Consider the following 22,197-nt stretch of genomic DNA (forward strand, 5'->3'; position numbering starts at 1 on the left):
TCCTGTGGTGTAAGATAACATGATCTGTGTAAACCAATGTGTTAGCAGCACAGGCCACCTCCACAGTCAGTGTAGAGATAGAGATGGAGTTGAAAGCAAACGTGTAGTTGTTACTGGCTGTATTGTAAATAAACCTAATATTTCCACTTAGAAAGTTGCCTGCAGATCAACTCTATTACAAATGCGTGACAAGGCCACACTGCAACAAACTGGTGAAGAGGATAAGTCAGGATAAATCAAGATAAATTGGAATCGGTACTGTACCTCACCCAGCGATTGTGAGTGCCAACGTTCATTAAAATGCAGAAGATACACTCACCCAAAATGCCACAATTTGGTAGAATTGATCTCTTTGAGTCAGTCACAGACGATTGGTCTCAGTGTATAGAACTCCTTGTGTTCTTCTTTCAAGCGAACAAAATCACAGGGAAAGAGAAGAGGTAAGTGATCCTCTTGAGTATTTAAGGGAGCAAAACCTACAGTTTGATTCAAAGTTTGATGGCACCCAGTGCCCCAGTTTGGAAGGATTTCGGAGAATTGGTGGACCTCATGAGGGGACATTTCAACCCAAGCCCTCAGTCACCCTGCAGAGGATCTGGTTCAATTTGCGAAATAGAGCCCCGGATGAGACAATTGCTAGCTAAGTGGTGAATTTGAAGCAACTAATGGAACATTGTGAGTTTGATGAGACCCTGAATGACATGCTCAGAGATTGTTTAGTGTGTGGCGTGAAAGAAGACACTATTCAGAGAAGATTGCTGGCTGAAGTGAATCTGGATTTTAAGAAGGCGTTAGCAATAGCGCTGGCCATGGGAAGCACTGTAAGAGATTCACAAGCAATACAAAGGGCGCAAAATGGCGCCGTACTCCAAATCCGACGGGAGCAGTCAGCCAAAAGTGGCGTGAAAAAGCGAGACCCCACCACAAAGTGGGAAACAGCCCCCGCTGAACCAGAACCTCTGCATGGTGACTGAGGGCTTGGGTTGAAATGCCCCCTCATGAGGTCCACCAATTCTCCGAAATCTATCGAAACTGGGGCACTGGGTGCCGTCAAACTTCGAATCAAACTGTAGGTTTTGCTCCCACAAATACTCAAGAGGATCACTCACCTCTTCTCTGTCCCTGTGATTTTGTTCGCTTGAAAGAAGAACACGAGGAGTTCTATACACTGAGACCAATAATAAGAAGAAATGAGATGAAAAATAAGAAGAAATAATTTAGCAGCTAAATCAAAGAACAATTTTAATCAACGCGGAAACAATTAGTCTTTTAGTAATTGGCAGTTTAAAAAAGTAGAATGTCACCTTTGTCACAGAAGTGGACACATAATGGGACAGTGCAAAGAGAGATTTAAACAGGCTTGCAAACAACAGAAGAAACCCAATGAAATCTATAGCGTAGAAGAGCCTGAAACAACAAATTCTGACATTTATTCATTGTTTAACGTGAAAGTTGGGAAGACAGGGTCAATATTTGTTACAGTCCAAGTGAAAGGTAAACCAGTAAAATTAAAAGTAGACATGGGATCTTCCACTGCAATTGGAGAACACACTTCCATATAGTTAAATAATGGTGAGCATCAATTAGATTTGGAATAAACATCTGCCAAGTTGAAAGTGTACACAGGCGAAGAGATCCAAGTAAAAGGCATCAGCAGAGTAACTGTCCATTATACAAACTAATTGGCACAGCTACCAATGATGGTGGTAGTAGGTGAAGGGCCAAGCCTTCTTGGACAAGATTGGTTAAAGGAGGTTAAATTAAACTGGTCTGAAATCTTCCAGCTGAGAGCAAATGGGCTACCAGAGCTACTTAAAAAGTATGTCACCATCTTCAAGGATGAACTGGGAAAAATCCAAGGCCTGCAGGCCAAGATTTACGCAGATTCAGAAGCAACCCTGCGCTTCATGAAAGCCAGACCAGTGCCATTCGCCCTGAGAGAGAAGGTTGACGCTGAATTGAACCAGCTAGAGAGGTTGGGTGTTATAAAAGCGGTTCAGTTCTCAGAGTGGGCAGCGCCCATAGTCCCTGTCCTTAAACCAGACCAAAGTGTTTGAATTTGTGGGGACTATAAACTAACGGTCAACAAAGCATCAAAACTGGACAGGTACCCCATTCCAAAAATCGAAGACCTACATGCCAAGCTAGCAGGAAGGACAACGTATACAAAGCTTGACATGAGTCACGCACATCAGCAATTAGAGTTGAATGACGCCCCCCGGAAATTCATCACAATTAATACCCACAAAGGGTTGAACCAATGTACACGATTGCCTTTCGGTGTTTCCTCAGCTTGTGCCATCTTTCAGAGAACAATGTAAAGCTTACTGCATGGACTGCCCCAGATTGTACTCTACTTAGGCGATGTGCTGATAACTGGATTCATTGAAAAGGAACATTTGGCTAACCTGGAGGAAGCCCTAAAACGCTTTTGACAAGCACGAGTGCAACTGAAAAAGGATAAGTGACTTTTCAAGCAAAGGAAGTAATCGATTTGGGCCACCAGGTAGATTCTCAGGGTTACACCTGGTTGAAGAGAAGGTTAAAGCAATAAGACAGGCACCTGCACCCAAGAACGCTTCTGAACTTAAATTATTTTTAGGAATGATAAATTATTATGGGTGATTTTTACCTAATTTATCTAATTTATCTACAGTTTTGGCCCCTCTGCATTCAATGCTAAGAAAAAACCAATGTTGGCCTTGGGAGGCACCCCAGAACGAAGTTTTCATGAAAGTGAAACAGCTCACACACTCATCCAATCTGTTAGTGCATTATGACCAGACGAAAGACTTGGTGCTAACATGCGATGCATCTCCCTATGGAGTGGGAGCAGTACTATCTCAGAGAATGGACAATGGTACAGGGCGGTCAATAAGCTATGTATCCAGGACACTTACCACAGCTGAAAAAGGATATTCATAGATAGAAAAGGAAATTCTGTTGATCATTTTTGGGGTAAATAAATTTCACCAATACGTGCATGGTGGGCATTTCACGATTGTATCAGACCACAAACCACTATTGGGTTTGTTTAGTGAGGAAAAGGCTATACCACCCATAGCCTCAGCAAGAATACAATGATGGACCCTAATTTTGGCAGTGTATGAACACACCTTTGTGTGTAGGCCTGGCATTCATATCGCAAATGCCGATTCTCTGAGTCACCTGCCCTTACAAGAGAATGACGAACACGTCCCAGTTCCACAGGAACACGTTTTACTGTTAAATTTTCTAGATTCCTCACCAGTATATGCCAGTCAGATCCGAGACTGGACGAGTTGGGACCCAGTCCTATCTCAAGTGCAAGGCCAAGTGTTACATGGTTGGCCCCAGGAACCAGTCTCCGATGAAATGAAACCATTCTTCAACCAAAGTCACGGGATGAGCACTCAAGATGGCATTCTATTGTGGGGTGCACATGTAATAGTACCTCCAAAGGGAAGGGAGCCACTTTTAGGCAAATTACACAACGCCTATCCAGGGATCTCCCGAATGTAGACCATAGCGTGCAGCTACCTACGGTGGCCAGGGAATGTTTGGCGCTCTTAAAAACGTGGTAAAACGCTGTGTGCAATGTCAGCAGCTGCAAAAATTGCCGGTGGCAGCTTCATTGCGCCCATGGGAATGGCCTGGTAGACCCTGGTTGTGGTTACACATTGACTACATTGGACCCTTCCTTGGAACCATGTTTCTACTGATTATGGATGCCTATTCCAAGTGGTTAGATGTTTATGAGGTGACGTTGGCTGCTACAATAGAGAAACTACGCCAGAGCTTCACCATCCACAGACTACTGGATGTAGTCGTATCTGATAACGGTACTGCATTCACGAGTGCTGAGTTCCAATGATTTATCAGCCTCAACGGTATCACCCATGCACTGTACCATCTGTCATCAAACAGACTGGCTGAAAGGGCAGTTCAAACTTTTAAGGTGGGCATGAAGAAGCTAACAGGTGATATGTTGGAGACCAAGCTTGCACGCTTTCTTTTTCACTGCAGGGTGACCCCCACATGACAACAGGAGCAACGCCTGCAGAATTGTTGATGAGATGCTGTCTTAGGACAAGACTGAGCCTAATATTTCCAAATTTGGAGGGGAAGGTGGACAAGAGTCAAGAAAACTAAAATGCTGCGCAAGACTTGCATAGCTATGAGAGGCAATTTACTTTTGGAGGAGTAGTATATGTAAGGAACTTCGGTGGAGGAGCGGTTACCAGGTAAAGTAAGTTCAGTGACCGGACCATTACCATACCACGTGGAAGTGGAAGGCCAGGTCACCCATAAGCATGTGGATCATTTAAGAAAAAGAGAGATACCACAACAAGACATGGTTCCACCTGTAACCATTACTGAACCAGTGATTCCTGTTGAAGAACTGGCATGTCTGATATCTCTATTTGAGTGGGGGACACTGAACTGCAAGTCCCCACTGAGGTACTCGATGTTCATGCAGTTCCAGAGAATGTGATTCCTGAAAATGAATCTGAAGCTGTGGAGCTGTGACGTTCCACACGAATCAGGAAATCACCTGAAAGACTGAACCTGTAAATTTCATGACCTGTGTAAATATTATAATGTTATGATATAAATATATTTGTAAGTATTATATGTACAGCAAAGTTAAAGGGGGAGGAATGTAGTAATTATGGTTTTGTTAAATGTTGGACTGTACCTTTAAGAATAGTCCTGTGATGTAAGATCACATGATCTGTGTAAACCAATGTGTTAACAGCATGGGCTACCTCCACAGTGTAGAGATAAAGATGGAGTTAAAAGCACACGTGTAGTTGTTACTGGCTGTATTGTAATTAAACCTAATGTTTCCACTTAGAAAATTGTCTGCAGATCAACTCTATTACAAATAGGTGACAAGGCCATACTACAACGCCTTTGTAATTGCCTTTAGTTAAATTTAAGATGCCAGTTTCTCATGGATGCCTGTTTTTGAGCTGCAAGATCTATGCTGAATCTTCCTCATTTAGCACTGAGCTAGTGCCACACAAAACGGGGGAGGGTTTCCTCGCTGTGAAGATGGTGAGATAGCAGGCTGTTTTCTCATCCTTGCATAAGATCATAATATGCTCAATCTCAGCAGCAGAGGGCGACAAAGCAAGCATGGATACTTGACAAGTTTCTGCAAAGCATTAGTGATAACATTAGGCTTTGATGACAATCTAGTTGCTTCCCTGGTCATTCACTTGGTGCTAAATTACCAGACTTACTTAATTCCTTTTCAATGCTTGGCATGAAATTTGGACCCCATCATTGTGCTCTAAGTAAAACTGATCGAGTAGTGTAGCTGCCACTTGATTATAAATAATGGGCAGAATTTTCCCCCCGTCGGGGTGAAGTTGAAGAGCGGGCACGCGTAGACGTGCCTCCAATCGGAGGCCCCGATCAGGGGCGTGCCGCCATTTTGTGTGGGCGGACCAATTAAGGCCCGCCCAGTGTGACGTCCACATGGAAGCGCTATGCGCTCCCTGTGCGGGCGGGGGGCTTCCCTAAACCCGAGAGTGCGCTGTTTCGCGCATGTGCACGGAAAAGCGCACTCATCTCCCTGAGGCTAAGTGCTGCCTCAGGGAGATCGTCACTACTGTAAAAAATCTTAAAAATGGAAAAAAAAATGTCCCTGACATGTCCCCTCATGTGACATGAATTGGGACATGTCCATAACTTTTAAAAACACTTTAAATAAAGTTTTTAAAACCTACATGAAACCTCATCCCGCCCGTGGATGAGGTTTCATGCTTTTTCTGAAGCCCGCCAGGGCTCCTGGTCTGTCTGCCAACCTTAAGTTTGGACAGGCAGGTCCATTAATTACTTCAATGACTCTGTCAATGGCCTCAATTGGTCATTCACAGGTCGGCAGGCGCACAGCTGATTTTACTGAACCCCCGTCTACCTGAAAATTGAAATGGGACACGGGGACGCCGGGGGCTCCGCCCGACATCACCCTGCGTCATTTTACGTGCCCCGCCCACTGCTCGCTGACGGGAAAATCCTGGCCAACGTCTTTGGTTCAAGGAACAGGTTTTATAGTTGCGACCATTATTGTTTCCAATGTAGCTGAGATGATAAATTATTCTGAATGTGCTATGAGAAGTTATTTTTTTAATCATGAGAATTAATCTCAGAAAAAAGTCTTAAATCTATTCAAATTAAAGTTTGTTTTAAAGATATTACAGTAAAATGTCAAAAAACAGGATAATTCAGAATTAGATCCATTTTAATTTTGATTCTTTTTCTATTGATACAGAAATTCAATACATTTATTATATATGTAAATTTGCTTTCTACCAGTGAGACTTGGCAATATGTCAAATATTTGCATTAGAAATCCCAAATTTTTGTCTTTCAGCTCCCAATAGTTTATATGTTCGGCAATTTTCTTCTATAAGTCTCCTCAATTAAAAAAGGTTGCTGACCCCTGCCATAGTAATTTTATTCTTACCTCAATTCACATTTCAAGGATGAATACAGGAGGCAATTCTTCACATTTATAAATGTAATACAGCTACCTATATGCAACATTTGTTTTTCTAGACTGAAGGGGCCACCCATTCCTTCTGCTGAAGTGCCATGTCAATCTCCTTTCCACCCATCTTATTTGGCAAAGGACTCCTGCTCAAGAGTACACAGATAACTGAATCACCAACCAAGTGCAGATTCACAGCTGAATATCAGGTGGGCTTGATGCTGTTTTGTGGCATCTGATAGTAGGGCCTCCTTCTAAGCAATCCTTTCTCATCTCTGTCATTCCACTGTTAACTTGTTTGAACTTCCTCTTGCCCTGCAAAGTGGCCTCCCTCAACGAATTTGTTTCACTCTGCTGTTCCGCCAATATTAACTGTGCCTGTCTTATTGCCTCTTACAAAGTCTCTCATGAATATCATCTTGTACATTTAGATTAGCTACTATGCTCAGGCTCAGTGTCTACTCTGAAAGACAAACCCACCCAGGATGAAATCAGCAAAATTAGTGAAATGTAGACATCCTACCTCTGCATTGAAACTTTTGTTGCTTTAGTTTCCCCCATTCCCCATGTTGTGATTGCTATTGGAAAGCTATGTCTGTGCCACCATAATTCTAACTAAAATAACTATTGTCTAAATGTTTTCTTTTATGTAAATGCCTCTTCCAAGGCTTTGGAAGTTTATCTTGTTTGTAATTGAGCCATATAGCTTAGGGAGATGCTAGATTTGATCCTTGTTCTGAGTTGAGTTAGCTGATATAAGGCAGGTTGGCTGCTGGTGGGACTGAAATACCCCCAGTTTTTCTGGTTTGGGAACAATCCATGAGGCTTATCACTCAAGATACAACGATTCCTTTTGGAGGTGTGTTGAGCATTGGGTGACGACAGCCTCAGACTTAGATGTGTTGCTATGTTAGAATAGCCTGCCACTGCCAAGGTACACAGATGAATAATGGCCACTTTGGAGGAGTCAGAAGGTGACGGGCAGTGTCCATGACCCCAGAAAGGAATTAACACCTTTTGAAGGAGCAACACATTGAGTAAATTGGAGCGAAAAGCAGTTCAATTTCTAATAGAGAATGGGTGTATCAAGAACTAGTGCTGTTGTAGCCATCCTTTCTCATTCTGTAGCCAAAGTGCAGCAGTACAAAACTGGAAAAATGGTAGAGCAAATTCAAATCTTGATATTCTAACAGAAAAAGGAACTTGTGATTTCTCTATTGAATAGGCTGCTAATAAGAACTGAACTTGGCATTCCCTTTCATATCAACACCAACTACTGTAATAACATCCAAGTGTATTAATGATATTAGACTAATAATCTTCCTGAACAGAGCTTGCCATTCCAAAATAGGTTATCTGCTCTGTTTATGGAAGCCAAACAGGTTAAACATTTAAAATTAATATATGAGGTTTCCAAATTGGTTTCCGTGTAATGTGCAGTATCAGCTTTCTGCATAGTGAAAGTTGGTTTTGCATATTCTTCCAAATAAAGAAAATAACCATTGCGAGTGTGGGTTTTAAAATAGATAGTAGGAGGAAGGGAGGACTGAATAAGAAAAGGAATTCCAGAGTTTTGATGTCCTGGAAAAAGAAAGATAAAATATGAGGTGTTATGAAGCATGGCCTACAAGCTATTCATGGTAAATGTTTTAAATACACATGCGTATTGTTCGCACACTGCCTCAGTTGTGAATGGTATCACCATGAGCATTACAATGCGTGTGCCTGTACAGGCTTCATTGCAGTGCTACTTCTTTGTTATTCATTCAGTCAGTTCATTGACTCATGCTTTATTTGCATCATGTCAAAATATGTTCTCCTTTGTTTTCCATGTTAAAATGAAAATTATGATCGTTGGTTCAGTAGCATTTTATTTGCATACATGAAAGCTAACTCAGGCAGTGTAAAGCAAATGGAGTGAATAAATAATCCTTGTTCACATTTACAATGAATAGCTTGTTATGGCTGCTGATCCAGGCTGTCATTACCTATCAAACTCTTTGTTCGGTGCGGTGGCCTCCTCCATCTCTGGGGACAAGGGTGTCCCTCCTAGCAGCCACCTCCTCCTTGAGGACCACAAGGCTCTCATTAGTAAACTGGGGGGGCCGAGTGCCCACCCGACCTGCCCTCCCACCTGGTGTGTTCAGCCACACTTAATTCCATAACTTCAGTGTTCATAATACAGAACATATGTTCTTCCCTGGCAGCCTTCAAGGAGCTGCCTGTGCCATTTTTAAACCGGCCGCCAGGTTGTCATTGGACCCAGTGGCCAACAGGCCCTCACTCCTGCCCACCTCTTCCCAACCATTTGGAAGACGCATTTCATGCTAGGTGGGCCAGACAGCGTGAAATCGCGATGGGGGACCGATCGCGGGCAACAGCCCGTTTCCCAGCTAATCGTGAGCCTGCCGAATGAGACTGCTGATCACGCCCGCCCACCAAGGGTAAAATTCAGGCCTTAAAAATTTCACCATCAGTAAGATGCAAATCTTTGTTATGTTTGGCACTTTCTCCCAGTATTTTCCTCCACACTCACGGCAGGAAGGCAGCTCCGTTAAACAGGCTGAACCTCTTATGAACTAAAGTCTGCTTTATTACATGTGCTGTGAATGGGATAGTGCAGGAGAATATGTATAGGCTTTCTAGCTATGGTATATAAGACTGATTTGGGGTGATGCTCTCAGGGAGCAGCTGCTTTCTACCACTGCACACACCCTGTGCAATAAAACAAGTGGCTTCAGTTCATTTGGTGCTGAATTCCCAATTTTGAGGCAGGGCTATGTGCATGTAGTGACCTGATTAGCACCTACTAAATTAATGTAAATTATTGTAGAGGAGACAAGCGACTATGCCGGATTGAGACAGAGACTGAGTAAGTAGTGAATTAGGCTCACATGTTAAGTTCCGGTAAGTCCGTTTTAGGTTTAACTATAGATTAAGAATCAAGATCTGACATAAGTAAGTTAGGCTAGCTTGTTAAGGAGAGAACTTCCTGTGGTGTAACCCTCACTTTCGGAGCTGAATTTGAAAAAAAATATCGAACAGTGATATCACAGGAAAACCGTAAGTTCATTGACTAGTAAGAAACTGATGTTAGGGAGTGTCTTTAAATAGCTGTAAATTAGAGAAGCGTATTAGTTTTACAGAAGTAGGTACTTGGATTTGAGTAAGAAGCACTAGGAATAAAGGGAAGTCAGGCCAGTAAAGTAACATAAGTACACCAGAATAAAATAAAGTTAATGTAAGGGAAGTAAGGTTAAGACATGACAGGGCAGCTCGGTCATGTAGAATGCATGTCCTGTAATATGTGGGAAGTCGTAGACGCTATTGATTACACAGACAACCACATGTGCAGGAAGTGCTGCCAGCTGCAGAAACTTGAGCTCTGCATTTCGGAGCCTGAGTAGAGACTGGAGTCACTGTGGCGCATCTGTGAGGCTGAGACCAACATGGATAGCACATTCAGTGAGATGGTCACACCACAAGTTAGGAGCATGGAGGCAGAAAAGGAATGGTTGACCACCAAGCAGTTCAAGAGAACCAGGCAGGTAGTGCAGGAGATCCTTGGGGTCCCACTCACTAATCAGTTTTCTATTTTGTATACTGGTGAGGGCATTAGTTCCCCAGAGGATTGCAGTCAGAGCCAAATTTGTGGCACCACGAGTGGCTCAGCTATACAGGAAAGGAAGAGCTATAGTGTTAGGGGATTCATTAGGTACGGGAACAGACAGGCATTTCTGCAGCCATAGACGTGACTCCAAGATAGTATGTTACCCCCCTGGTGCCAGGGTCAAGGATGTCACCGAGCAGCTGCAGGACATTCTTCTGGGGGAGGGTGAACAGCCAGGTCCATGTTGGTACCAACGACTTAGTAGGAAGGGGGATGTGGGCTTGTAGACAGAATTTAGGAAGCTAGCAGGACCTCAAAAATAGTAATCTCCAGATTGCTCCCAGTGCAAGTGAGTACAGAATTAGGAGGATAAGGCAGATGAATGCGTAGCTGGAAAGCAGGTACAGGAGGGAGGGCTTTAGATTCCTGGGACACTTGGACTGGCTTTGGGGGAGATGGCACCTGTACAAATCGGATGGGTTGACCTGAACAGAGCTGGGACTGTGTTCCTTGTGGGGTATTTTGCTAGTGCTGTTGGGAGGGCTTTAAATTAACTCAGCAGTGGTGTGGGGACCAGAGAGGAATACCAAGATGCACAAAATACTGGGAGAGACAGATAGCACTAGAATAGAGAATAGTAAGTTAATAAGTGGAGGCGGAGAAAGGGAGAAAGTAATGAAGTCTAAATCAGGGTAATACTGCATGTATGTGAATGCTCGGAGTATAGTAAATAAGATTGGTGAGTTACAGGCGCAGATTGCCATGTGGGAAATATGATGTTGTGGCGATAATGGAGACCTGGATCAAGGAAGGGCAGAACTGGGTGTTAAATATTCCTGGGTACAAAGTGCTCAGGAAAGATAGGGCAGGAAGAAAAACAGGAGGGGTGGCTGTATTGGTTAAGAAGACCATTGCAGTGTTGGAGAAAGAGGATGTCACAGAGGGTTCAAGGACAGAATCAATTTGTCCAGAGCTAAGGAACAAAAAGGGTGCAAATACAGTGCCCGGTGTAGTCTATAGGCCACCAACTAGTGGAACAAATCTGCAGGAAAATTACAGAGAGGTGCAAACATTATAGAATAGTTATAACAGGGGACTTTATTTACCTGAATGCAGACTGGGATAGTGGTAGTGTAAAGGGCAGAGAGGGGCAAGGGCTCCTAGAGTTTGTTCAGGAGAATTTCCTACAGCATTGTGTGTCCAATCCAACAAGAAAGGAGGCACTGCTAGACCTAGCTCTTGGAAATGAGGTGGGCCAAGTAGATCAAGTGTCAGTGAGGGAACATTTAGGAGAAATGTGATCATTATATTATAAGGTTTAGGATGACGGTAGAAAAGGACAATGGGCAATCCAGAGTAAGAATAATTAACTGGGGGTGAGCCAACTTCAATGGACCAAGAACGGAGCTGGGTCAGATGGACTGGAACCAAAGGTTGGTGGTAAAAACTGTAGCTGAGCAATGGGCTACCTTCAAAAAATAAATGGTTCATGCACAGTCAAGGTATATTCCCTCAAAGGGAAAGGTAGGGCAAACAAATCCAGAGCTCCCTGGATGAAAAAGGAGATAGAAATTAAGATAATTAAGAAAAAGTGTGTTTATGATGGGTGTCAGGTAGAAAATACAGCTGAGAACCAAGCTGAATACAGAAGGTTCAGAGGAGAGGTAAAGAAGCAATTAAGAGAAGCATCGAGGGATTATGAGATAAAACTGGCAGCCAACATAAAGGGGAAATCCAAAGCCTTCTATAGGCACATAAATAGTAATAGGGTGGCAAAAGGCGGAGTAGGGCCAAATAGGGACCAAAAAGGGGATCTACACATGGCGGAAGGGGGCACAGCTGAGATGAAACGGCTACTTTGCACCTGTCTTTATAGGAAGCAGATGCTACTCATGATGACAAAGGAGGAAACTCTTGTCACTAGAAGGGTTCAACATTTATAAGGAGGAGAAATTGGGTGGAAACGTCAGTTCCTAAGTGCAGTAACTGGCGTGAAAAACAATGTTTTCCGCAATGGCAGGTTTTCGTGCCGTATTATCCCCTTCTTGGAGCGTCTGGCCTCATTAATAATGCATTCACAGGAAACATGCCGGATCGCTGGCGGGCAGGCTCAGATTTGCCTGCCACGCTGTAAGCTCAGCGCTTTCTTGCTCCAGGAGACATATATAATGTGCAACAGACCTCCCTGTCGCTTACCATTTCAACACACCACCCTGCTCTCATGCCCGCATGTCTGTCCTTGGCCTGCTGCATTGTCCCAGTGAAGCCCAACACAAACTGGAGGAACAGCACCTCATCTTCCGACTAGGCACTTTACAGCCTTCCAGACTTAACATTGAGTTCAACAATTTCAGACCATGAACTCTCTCCTACATCCCCACCCGCTTTTTTAATCCTCTTTTTTCAATATTTATTTTCAATTTTTAATTTTTATTTTTTATCCACTTACTTTTATTGTTATTTATTTTCATTTTTATTCATTGTTTTGTCCCCACCTTTCATCCCATTTTCAATCTTTTTTCCCATCACTGTCCCCTCCCCCAACTCCCCCCCACCGCCCCCCCAACAAGGGCCATCTGTCACGTGTTCATGTTGTTCTTTCCAGAGTGCTTACCCTTGTCCAGCTATTACCACATTCTGATTTCTGACCTTAATGCCACTATCAGCACCTCCTTTAGCCAATACCACTACCATTAACACCCCTTTGTTCTTTTGTTCATGAAATCTTTGGCAACCTCTCCTTTGCCTTCTGGCCTTCTATCCAGCTTCACCTGCTCCACCCCCCTTAAACAGCATAAATTTCATTACATTTTTACTTCTCCTTAGTTCTGAAGAAGAGTCAGACGGACTCGAAACGTTAACTCTGTTTTTCTCTCCATGAATGATTCTGTAGGGAGAAGTGTGTGTGTGGCAGTGCTTTTCAGGGCCTCGTGTAAGCACTCTCCAATGCACGTGGAGTCTTCATCCATCACACTACTCATCTCAATGTCCTGAGCATGTTCAATGCCGCCTGCTGGGGTTCTCTTTCAGTTGTCCATCTGAGCTGCCCTGCATCTCCTCCCACCCACTGATTGCACTCCCATGCAGTAAATGTGCTCATCCAACATAAGGCTCCACTCACTTTCTATTTCGACAACCATGGTCGTAGTCAAAAATATTGTCAGCTACCCCATCTTTTCCCCTCCCCCAGTCACCCATATCCTTTCCCCCATCACTGTTGACCCCCTGGCATCACCTTCCAGCTCCCCACCATCACCTACCAACCAGAACCCTTGTCGTTCCAGAATGTCCAGGTGAACATGCACATTTCCTATCTTCCTGAAAATCCCACCCCCCATCCACATTGACTTCCCCGACCTCCTCCTTCCCACCTCCAGTGCCCATGCCTGCCTCCGAGTCCCGACCAACCACCCTCACCATCCTTCTACCGCTATTGACATACCCCCACCCTCCCACCCCAGCGGCTCCCTCTGTCCTCTCTCACACTCATCATTTCCTCCTACCATGCCTTCCCTTAGTTCACTCCCCAGGAGGCAGTCATTGACCCCACAGACCCCCACCCTTGCACATTTACCTGGACATCCCACCCCTCTCTCCCTCCTCCACCCTTACTCCCTCCTTCACTTTTACTCCCTCCTCCACCCTTACTCTCTCTTCCCTCCTGGACACCTTCCCCACTCTGAACTCCCTCCTCTCCCCAAATGCCTTCTCCCTTCTGAACTCCCTCCTCCCCCGGCCACCTTCCCCCTTCTGACATCCTCTGTTAACACCTTTCTCCCGCCTTACACCTACCTCCCCACTTATTGTATTCTCCCATGTTATACCCTCCTCCCCCCCTTCCTCTTTCCTCGTTCCCCCCCTCAACCCCCCGACACCTTCGTCCCCCTCCTCTCAACCTCACCCTACTCCCTGGACACCTTCCTCTCCCAGCCTTCCCCCCAGTACATCTTCCTCTCCCACTCACAGCTGGACCTTCCTTTCCCCTGCCTTTGCTGATCATCCATAGCAGCCCATGGCCAAGACTGTGATGTTCTGAAGCAGACCCAAAGCTTCAACAGAGGCTGCACCCCTTCTGAGAGCTGCTTCATGGCGAAGCCATGTGCATGAGAATCCACCCAGCATGTGATGCATGTGTTCTTCCAGGGTCTAGTCATGTAGGGCTCCAACATCTTCTGCTCCTCGGATGTCCGCGATGTGAGCAAGGCCCTAACAGCAAGTCCCCGACTTCTGCACGTCACAGTTGTCCAGACATGTTCTGGGCCGGCATGTTTTCCTGCCAGTGCAATGGTAAATCTGGCGTGGGGGGACAATTCAAGTCAGGCTTTACTTTGCATCCCATTACCGGGATGCAAATGTGGTTCTCGTTGGCCTCCATGGGCATTAACGTTCCGCCATGGCAGACACTATCAGATGATCCTGCTGTGAATTCACGCCGGCGTGAAACCAATTTTTATCCCCCACACCAAATTCCCGCCCCCCCACCACCATGATGCCCACCGCCAATAGGACCAGACGATTCCACCCATTGGAAAAACTGTCGGTACTTAAAGTTGACAAGGCACCGGGACCAGATGAGATACACCCAAGGCTAATGAAGAAAGTGAGAGCGGAAATTGCAGGGCACTGGCCATAATCTTTCAGTCTTCCCTAGACTCAGGGGTGGTGCCAGAGGACTGGATAATTACAAACATTACGCCCTTGTTCACAAAAGGTTGTAAGGATAAGCCCAGTGATTACAGACCAGTCAGTTTAACTTCAGTAGTGGGGAAACTTCTAGAAACAATTATTCAGGGTAGAATTAATAGTCATATGGAAAGACATGACCATCTATAGATACGTACAGTTCAATGACCAGATCCTGATGTGGCCAACAATGTAATCAGTGCTTAGTGATAAATGCACAGTGCACTATTGAGCATAGAGGTACATGTGCCAATGTTCACAAGCATAGATGCAGGTTAGTGCTTTCCTCCCTCCAGTAGAGTATTTGTGTTCAGTTTCTGACAATGACCACAATGCATAAGCGATTGGCCATTCGCTTCCTTCAATGTATCATGAGAGTACAGCTCCTATCGCATTTTCTGATGCATCTGTTGTGACATACATTTCCCCATGTGGGCTGCAATGTCAAGGACTGATGGAGCTGCTATCTTTGACTGTAATGTTTAAAATGCTGTTTGCTGTGCGCTTGTTCATTCCCATTGTGTATCTTTACGTAGCAGTGTTTGAAGAGGCTCCCAAATCTGCGTATTTAGCAATGGATTTGTGATAAAAGTTGGTAGTACTGAGGAGTGATGCCAACTCTTTTGCATTAGATGGGGTCAGAAGCGCATGAATGGCTTTGACATTGTCGTGTGTAGACTTTACTCCAGCTGCTGTCACTCTTTCCCCGAGAAAGTCAATCTCAGATGCCACAAATGCACATTTGACTTTGTTGAGTATCAAATTCAAGATCCAACAGAGGGCGCTGGATCCAACAGAGGGCGCTGGTGAAAAGTGACTGAAGCATTCTGGGAGAAGTCAGCACAGTCACCAAGACTCAGGAGGGAATCGAGGAGAAGGACTCTTGCATTCAACAGGAGGAAGGGCATCCAACAGAGGGTGCTGGTGAAAAGTGACTGATGCATTCTGGGAGAAGTCAGCGCAGTCACCACGACTTAGGAGGGAATCGAGGAGAAGGACTCTTGCACTCAACAGGAGGAAGGGCATTCACTCAACATTTGAAAAAGAGCGTGGATCTTGAAGGCAGGTCAGTTGAAAAAGGAGCGAGTGGCTATGGTGAAGAGGAAACTGGGCATGTGGGAGCGACGCTCCCTCTCCATTGCGGGTAAGAACCTGGTCATCAGGTGTGAGGTACTCTCGCTGTTGCTGTACGTGGCGCAGGTCTGGCCCATTCCAGACTCCTGCGCGACGGCGATCACTCGAGCCATCTTCCGCTTTATCTGGAGGTCGAAAATGGATCGTGTCCGCAGGGACGCGATGTACAAGCCTCTAGATAAAGGGGGAAAAAACGTGCCCAACATTGCCCTCATACTGATGGCCACCTTTGTGTGCGGCTGCATCAAGCGGTGCGTAGACCCTCAGTACGCAAACACCAAGTGTCACTACGTGCTGAGGTTCTACCTGTCCCCGGTGTTGCGAAGGATGGGTCTGGCCACGCTGCCGCGGAACGCTCCAAGTAGTTGGACCGTGCCGTACCACCTGTCCCTGGTGGAAAAATTTATGCAGAAAAACACCTTTGACCACAAGTCCATCAGGCAGTGGTCAGCACGTAACGTCCTAGAGGCCCTGAGGGATAAGGAGAGGGTGGACCCTGTGGGATGGTTCCCCGAGCAGACTGTCAAAGTCATTTGGCAGAATGCCTCATCGCCAGAACTTTCCAACAAGCACCAAGACGTAGCTTGGCTGGTGGTGAGAAAGGCCCTCCCCGTCAGATCCTTCCTACACGCCAGGAAGCTCACCCCCTCTGCACGTTGCCCTCGAGGTGGCTGTGGTGGGGAAGAGACCGTTGTCCACCTCCTTGTGGATTGTGCCTTTGCAAAGAAAGTCTGGAGAGAGATGCAGTGGTTGCCGTCGAGGTTCATCCCGAGCAGTTCTGTGACACAGGACTCTGTGCTCTACGGGCTGTTCCCAGGGACACACACCGAGACAAACATCAACTGCAGCTGGAGGATCATCAACTCGGTGAAAGACGCGCTTTGGTCTGCCCGAAACTTGTTGGTCTTCCAGCACAAAGAGTTGTCCCCGACCGATTGTTGCGGACTGGCACAATCCAAAGTCCAGGACTACGTGCTGAGGGACGCACTAAAGCTTGGGGCAGCTGCAGCAAAGGCGCAATGGGGAAGGGTCGCTGTCTAAGACCTTTCTACCACAGCGCACCGAGAGACTGGGAACTGTTTAGAGCCCCTCGGGCTTTACAGATCAAAATGAAAGGCTGTAAATGATTGTAATATTGTTTGTACTGATGCACCTGGTGATACATTTTGTAAAAGTTTAACCTGGATTGTACCCTTGTAATGTTGTTTTTGGAATGGTTTTGAATGTGATTGAAGATATTTTATGAATAAAGTATATTTTTACAAAAAAAAAAGGTCAGTTGAAAAAGAGCGTGGAGATTGAAAATAAAAGGAGGGGAAGCTGAAGAGGAGCGGCCAGTGTGTGAGTGGCCCAGTGAAGGAGTGGAGCTTTGAGGCTTTGGCTCGAGAGGCTTAGGCGAGCAGAGGATGAGGGCCAGCTTGCTCCCAGTGGGGTAGGGCCGGGTAAAGTCCTTTTAAGTAAATTAGGAGTAGGTAATGGAGGCAGCAGTTGGGGCAGTCGAGTGCTCCGAATGCAGCATGTGGGAAGTCATGGATAGCACAATTGTCCCTGATGACTACAACTGCAAAAGGTGCATCCAGCTGCAGCTCCTGAGAAGCCGAGTTAGGGAACTGGAGCTGGAGCTGGATGAACTTCGGATCATTCGGGAGGCAGAGGCAGTAATAGACAGGAGTTTCAGGGAGACAGTCACCCCTAAAAGTCAGGAGGCAGGCAGCTGGGTGAATGTCAGGAGAGGGAAGGGGAATAGACAGAACAAGCAGAGCACCCCTGTGGTCGTTCCCATCAACAATAGGTATACCGTTTTGGATACTGTTGGTGGGGACAACCTACCAGGGACAAGTTCAGAAGCTCAGAAAGGAGGGAGGGAAAAGAGGAGAGCAGTAGTGATAGGGGATTTGATAGTTAGGGGGACAGATAGGAGGTTCTGTGGGAGAGATCGAGAATCCCGGATGGTCTGTTGCCTCACTGGTGCCAGGGTCTGCGATATCTCGGATCGAGTTCTCAGTATTCTCAGGAGGGAGGGTGAGCAGCCAGATGTCGTGGTCCATGTAGGGACCAATGACGTGGATAGAAAGGAGGGGGAGGTCCTGCAAAGAGAGTTTATGGAGTTAGGTGCAAAGTTGAAGGACAGGACCTCCAGGGTTACAATCTCAGGAGTGCTACCCGTGCCACGTACTAGTGAGGCTAGAAATAGGAGGATAATGCAGCTAAATACGTGGCTAAGGAGATGGTGTAGGAGGGAGGGCCTCATGTTTCTGGACAATTGGGCTCTGTTCCAGGGAAGGTGGGACCTGTTCCGACGGGACGGTTTGCACCTGTACTGGAGGGGGACTAACATCCTTGCGGGTAGGTTTGCAAATGCTGCTCCGGGGTGTTTAAACTAGATTTGCAGGGGGAGGGGAACCAGAGTGTTAGAGCAGATAGTGAGGTGGAGGAGGATAAAGGTCAAGCAAGGAATGCATGTATCGACAGAAATCAAGGGTCTGTACGTGATAAAAATGTTCTCAGGTGCATCTATTTCAATGCAAGGAGTATTGTCGGAAAGGCAGATGAGCTTAGGGCATGGATTGGCACGTGGGATTACGACATTATTGCTATTAGTGAGACTTGGTTGCAGGAGGGGCAGGACTGGCAGCTCAATGTTCCGGGGTTCCGTTGTTTTAGACGTGATAGAGGGGGAGGGATGAAAGGGGGAGGAGTGGCATTACTAGTCAGGAAAAATATCACAGCTGTGCATCAGTAGGACAGCCTGGAGGGCTCGTCTACAGAGGCCATATGGGTGGAGCTGAGGAATGGGAAAGGTGTGACCACACTAATAGGGTTGTATTATAGACCGCCCAATAGTCAGAGAGAATTGGAGGAGCAAATCTGTAGAGAGATAGCAGACCAATGTAAGAAACAGAAAGTTGTGATAGTAGGAGATTTTAACTTTCCACATATTGACTGGGACTCCCATACTGTAAAAGGGCTGGATGGCTTGGAGTTTGTCAAATGTGTTCACGAAAGTTTTCTAAATCAATATATAGAGGTACCAACGAGAGAGGATGCAATACTTGATCTCCTATTAGGGAACCAGACAGGTCAGGTGACCAAAGTATGTGTAGGCGAACATTTTGGGTCCAATGACCACAATGTCATTAGTTTTAAGCTAATTATGGATAAGGATAGGTCTAGTCCTCGAGTTGAGATTTTAAATTGGAGAAAGGCCAATTTTGTGGAAATGAGAAAGGATCTAGGAAGAGTGGATTGGGATAAGTTGTTTTCTGGCAAGGATGTATTCAGTAAGTGGAAGGCATTCAAAGGCGAAATTTTGAGAGTGCAGAGTTTGCATGTTCCTGTCAGGATTAAAGGCAAAGTTAACAGGCATAGGGAACCTTGGTTTCCAAGGGATATTGGCGAGCTAGTTAAGAAGAAGAGAGAGGTGTATAGCAGGTATAGGCAACAAGGAGCAAATGAGGTACTTGTAGAGTATAGAAAATATAAGAAAATACTAAAAAAGGAAATCAGGAAGGCAAAAAGAAGACATGAGGTTGCTTTGGCAGATAATGTGAAGGTAAACCCGAAGGGTTTCTACAAGTATATTAAGAGTAAAAGGATAGTAAGGGACACAATTAGTCCCCTTGAAGATCAGAGTGGTCGTCTATGTGTGGAGCCTCACGAGATGGGGGAGATCTTAAACAGTTTTTTTGCAACAGTATTTACTCAGGAAACTGGCATAGTGTATAAGGAAGGAAGGGAAACAAGCAGTAGTTTCATGGAACATATAGAGATTAAAGAGGAGAAGGTGCTTGCTGCCTTACAGCGAATAAAGGTAGATAAATCCCCCAGGCCTGACATGATATTCCCTCGGACCTTGAGGGAGACTAGTGTAGAAATTGCAGGGGCCCTGGCAGAAATATTTAAAATGTCCTTAGCCACGGGTGAGGTGCTGGAGGATTGGAGGGTAGCTCATGTTGTTCCGTTGTTTAAAAATGGCTCCAAAAGTAAACCAAGTAATTACAGGCCAGTGAGCCTGACGTCAGTAGTAGGTAAATTATTGGAAGGTGTTCTGAGAGATCGGATATATAATTATTTGGACAGCCAAGGGCTGATTAAGGATAGTCAGCATGGCTTTGTGCGTGGTAGGTCGTGTTTAACGAACCTTGTAGAGTTTTTCGAGGAGGTTACCAAGGAAGTAGATGAAGGAAAGGCTGTGGATGTTGTCTACATAGACTTTAGTAAGGCCTTTGACAAGGTCCCACATGGGAGGTTAGTTCAGAAGGTTCAGACACTTGGTATCCATGGAGAGGTTGTAAACTGGATTCGAAATTGGCTGTGTGGGAGAAGATAGAGAGTGGTAGTAGATGATTGCTTCTCAGACTGGAGGTCTGTGACTAGTGGTGTGCCTCAGGGATCTGTGCTGGGACCATTGTTGTTTGTTGTCTATATCAATGATTTGGATGATAATGTGGTGAATTGGATCAGCAAGTTTGCTGATGACACTAAGATTGGAGGTGTTGTGGACAGCGAGGGAGGCTTTCAAAGCTTGCAGAGTGATTGGACCAACTGGAAAAATGGGCCAGAAAATGGCAGATGGAATTTAATGCGGAAAAGTGTGGAGGTGTTACATTTTGGAAGGTCAAACCAAGGTAGGACATACTCAGTAAATGGTAGGGCACTGAGGAGTGCGGAGGAACAAAGGGATCTGGGAGTTCAGATACATAATTCCCTGAAAGTGGCGTCACAGGTAGACAAGGTTGTAAAGAAAGCTTTTGGCATACTGGCCTTCATAAATCAAAGTATTGAGTATAGGAGTTGGGATGTTATGGAGAGGTTGTATAAGACATTGGTGAGGCCAACTTTGGAGTATTGTGTGCAGTTCTGGTCACCTAACTACAGGAAGGATATCAGTAAGATTGAGAGAGTGCAGAGAAGATTTACTAGGATGTTGCCGGGTCTTAAGGAGTTGAGTTACAGGGAAAGATTAAACAGGTTAGGACTTTATTCCTTGGAGCGTAGAAGAATGAGGGGAGATTTGATAGAAGTTTACAAAATTATGAGGGGTCTCGACAGAGTAAATGCGAGTAGGCTGTTTCCACTTAGATTTGGAGAGATAAACACGAGAGGACATGGCTTTAGGGTGAAAGGGGAAAGGTTTAGGGGGAACATTAGGGGGAACTTCTTCACTCAGAGAGTGGTGAGAGTGTGGAATGAGCTACCATCTGACGTGGTAAATGTGGGCTCACTCTTAAGTTTTAAGAATAAATTGGATAGATACATGGATCGGAGAGGTCTGGAGGGTTATGGACTAGGTGCAGGTCAATGGGACTAGCGGAATAATATTTTGGCACAGACTAGAAGGGCCAAATGGCCTGTTTTCTGTGCTGTAGTGTTCTATGGTTCTATGGTCTTCTGGTGTGGACGTCAACACCAGTAATGGTCATGTCATTATGCTTTCATTGTGTCAATAACATTAACTTTGCTTTGGTTCTGATGGCCTGAGCCTGCTTTACCTTTTTTCATTCTGCTGCAGGGTATGCCAGCATGTAATGCTGTGGACTTTAGGTGCAAAGGTGGAAGCAGATCTTTGGTAGCCGAGCTGAAGGAGCGTTGGCTCAAGACATCCCTGGTGTCCCTGCCTCAGTGGAGATTACCGAGGTCTCCCTCCACACCCTCAGCATTCTCCTCAATGTGCTCCTCTTCTGATTCACCACTGGATTCATCCTCTGGGGCCTGTGGAGCTGCGTCAAGATCCTCTTCCTTCAGGGTCCCCCCTTGCCAGTGCCAGATTGTGGAGAGCGCAGCATGCAAACACTATCAGTGACATCCATTCTGGGAGGGTATCGCACTGTTCCCCCTGAACAGTCCAGGCATCGGAAGCGCATCTTGAGAAGACCTATGGTTCTCTCTACCACCGCACTTGTGGAGGAATGACTCCTATTGTAACACCGCTCATGAAGCGTCATGAACCATCTCTTCAATGGATAGCCCTTGTCACCCAGCAACCATCCATCCAGCTAGGCTGGGGCACTGAAGAGTCTCAGCGCCTGGGAGTGTCTCAGGATGTAAGCGTCATGGGATCTGCCAGGATACCTTGCACAGACTTGCAGAATCTGCATCCTATGGTCACACATTATCTGCACGTTCATTGAGTGGAATCCCTTCCTATTGACGAAGGCAGCAGGCTGACCCACTGGCGCCCCAATGGCCACATGTGTGCAGCCGGTGGCACCCTGGACGCGGGGGAACCCAGCAATCACTGCAAAGCATCTGGCTCGCTCAGCCTGGATGGCCTCATCCGTATGGTAAA

Source organism: Cetorhinus maximus, chromosome 1, assembly GCF_964194155.1.
Source record: "Cetorhinus maximus chromosome 1, sCetMax3.hap1.1, whole genome shotgun sequence".
NCBI classification, from domain to species: domain Eukaryota; kingdom Metazoa; phylum Chordata; class Chondrichthyes; order Lamniformes; family Cetorhinidae; genus Cetorhinus; species Cetorhinus maximus.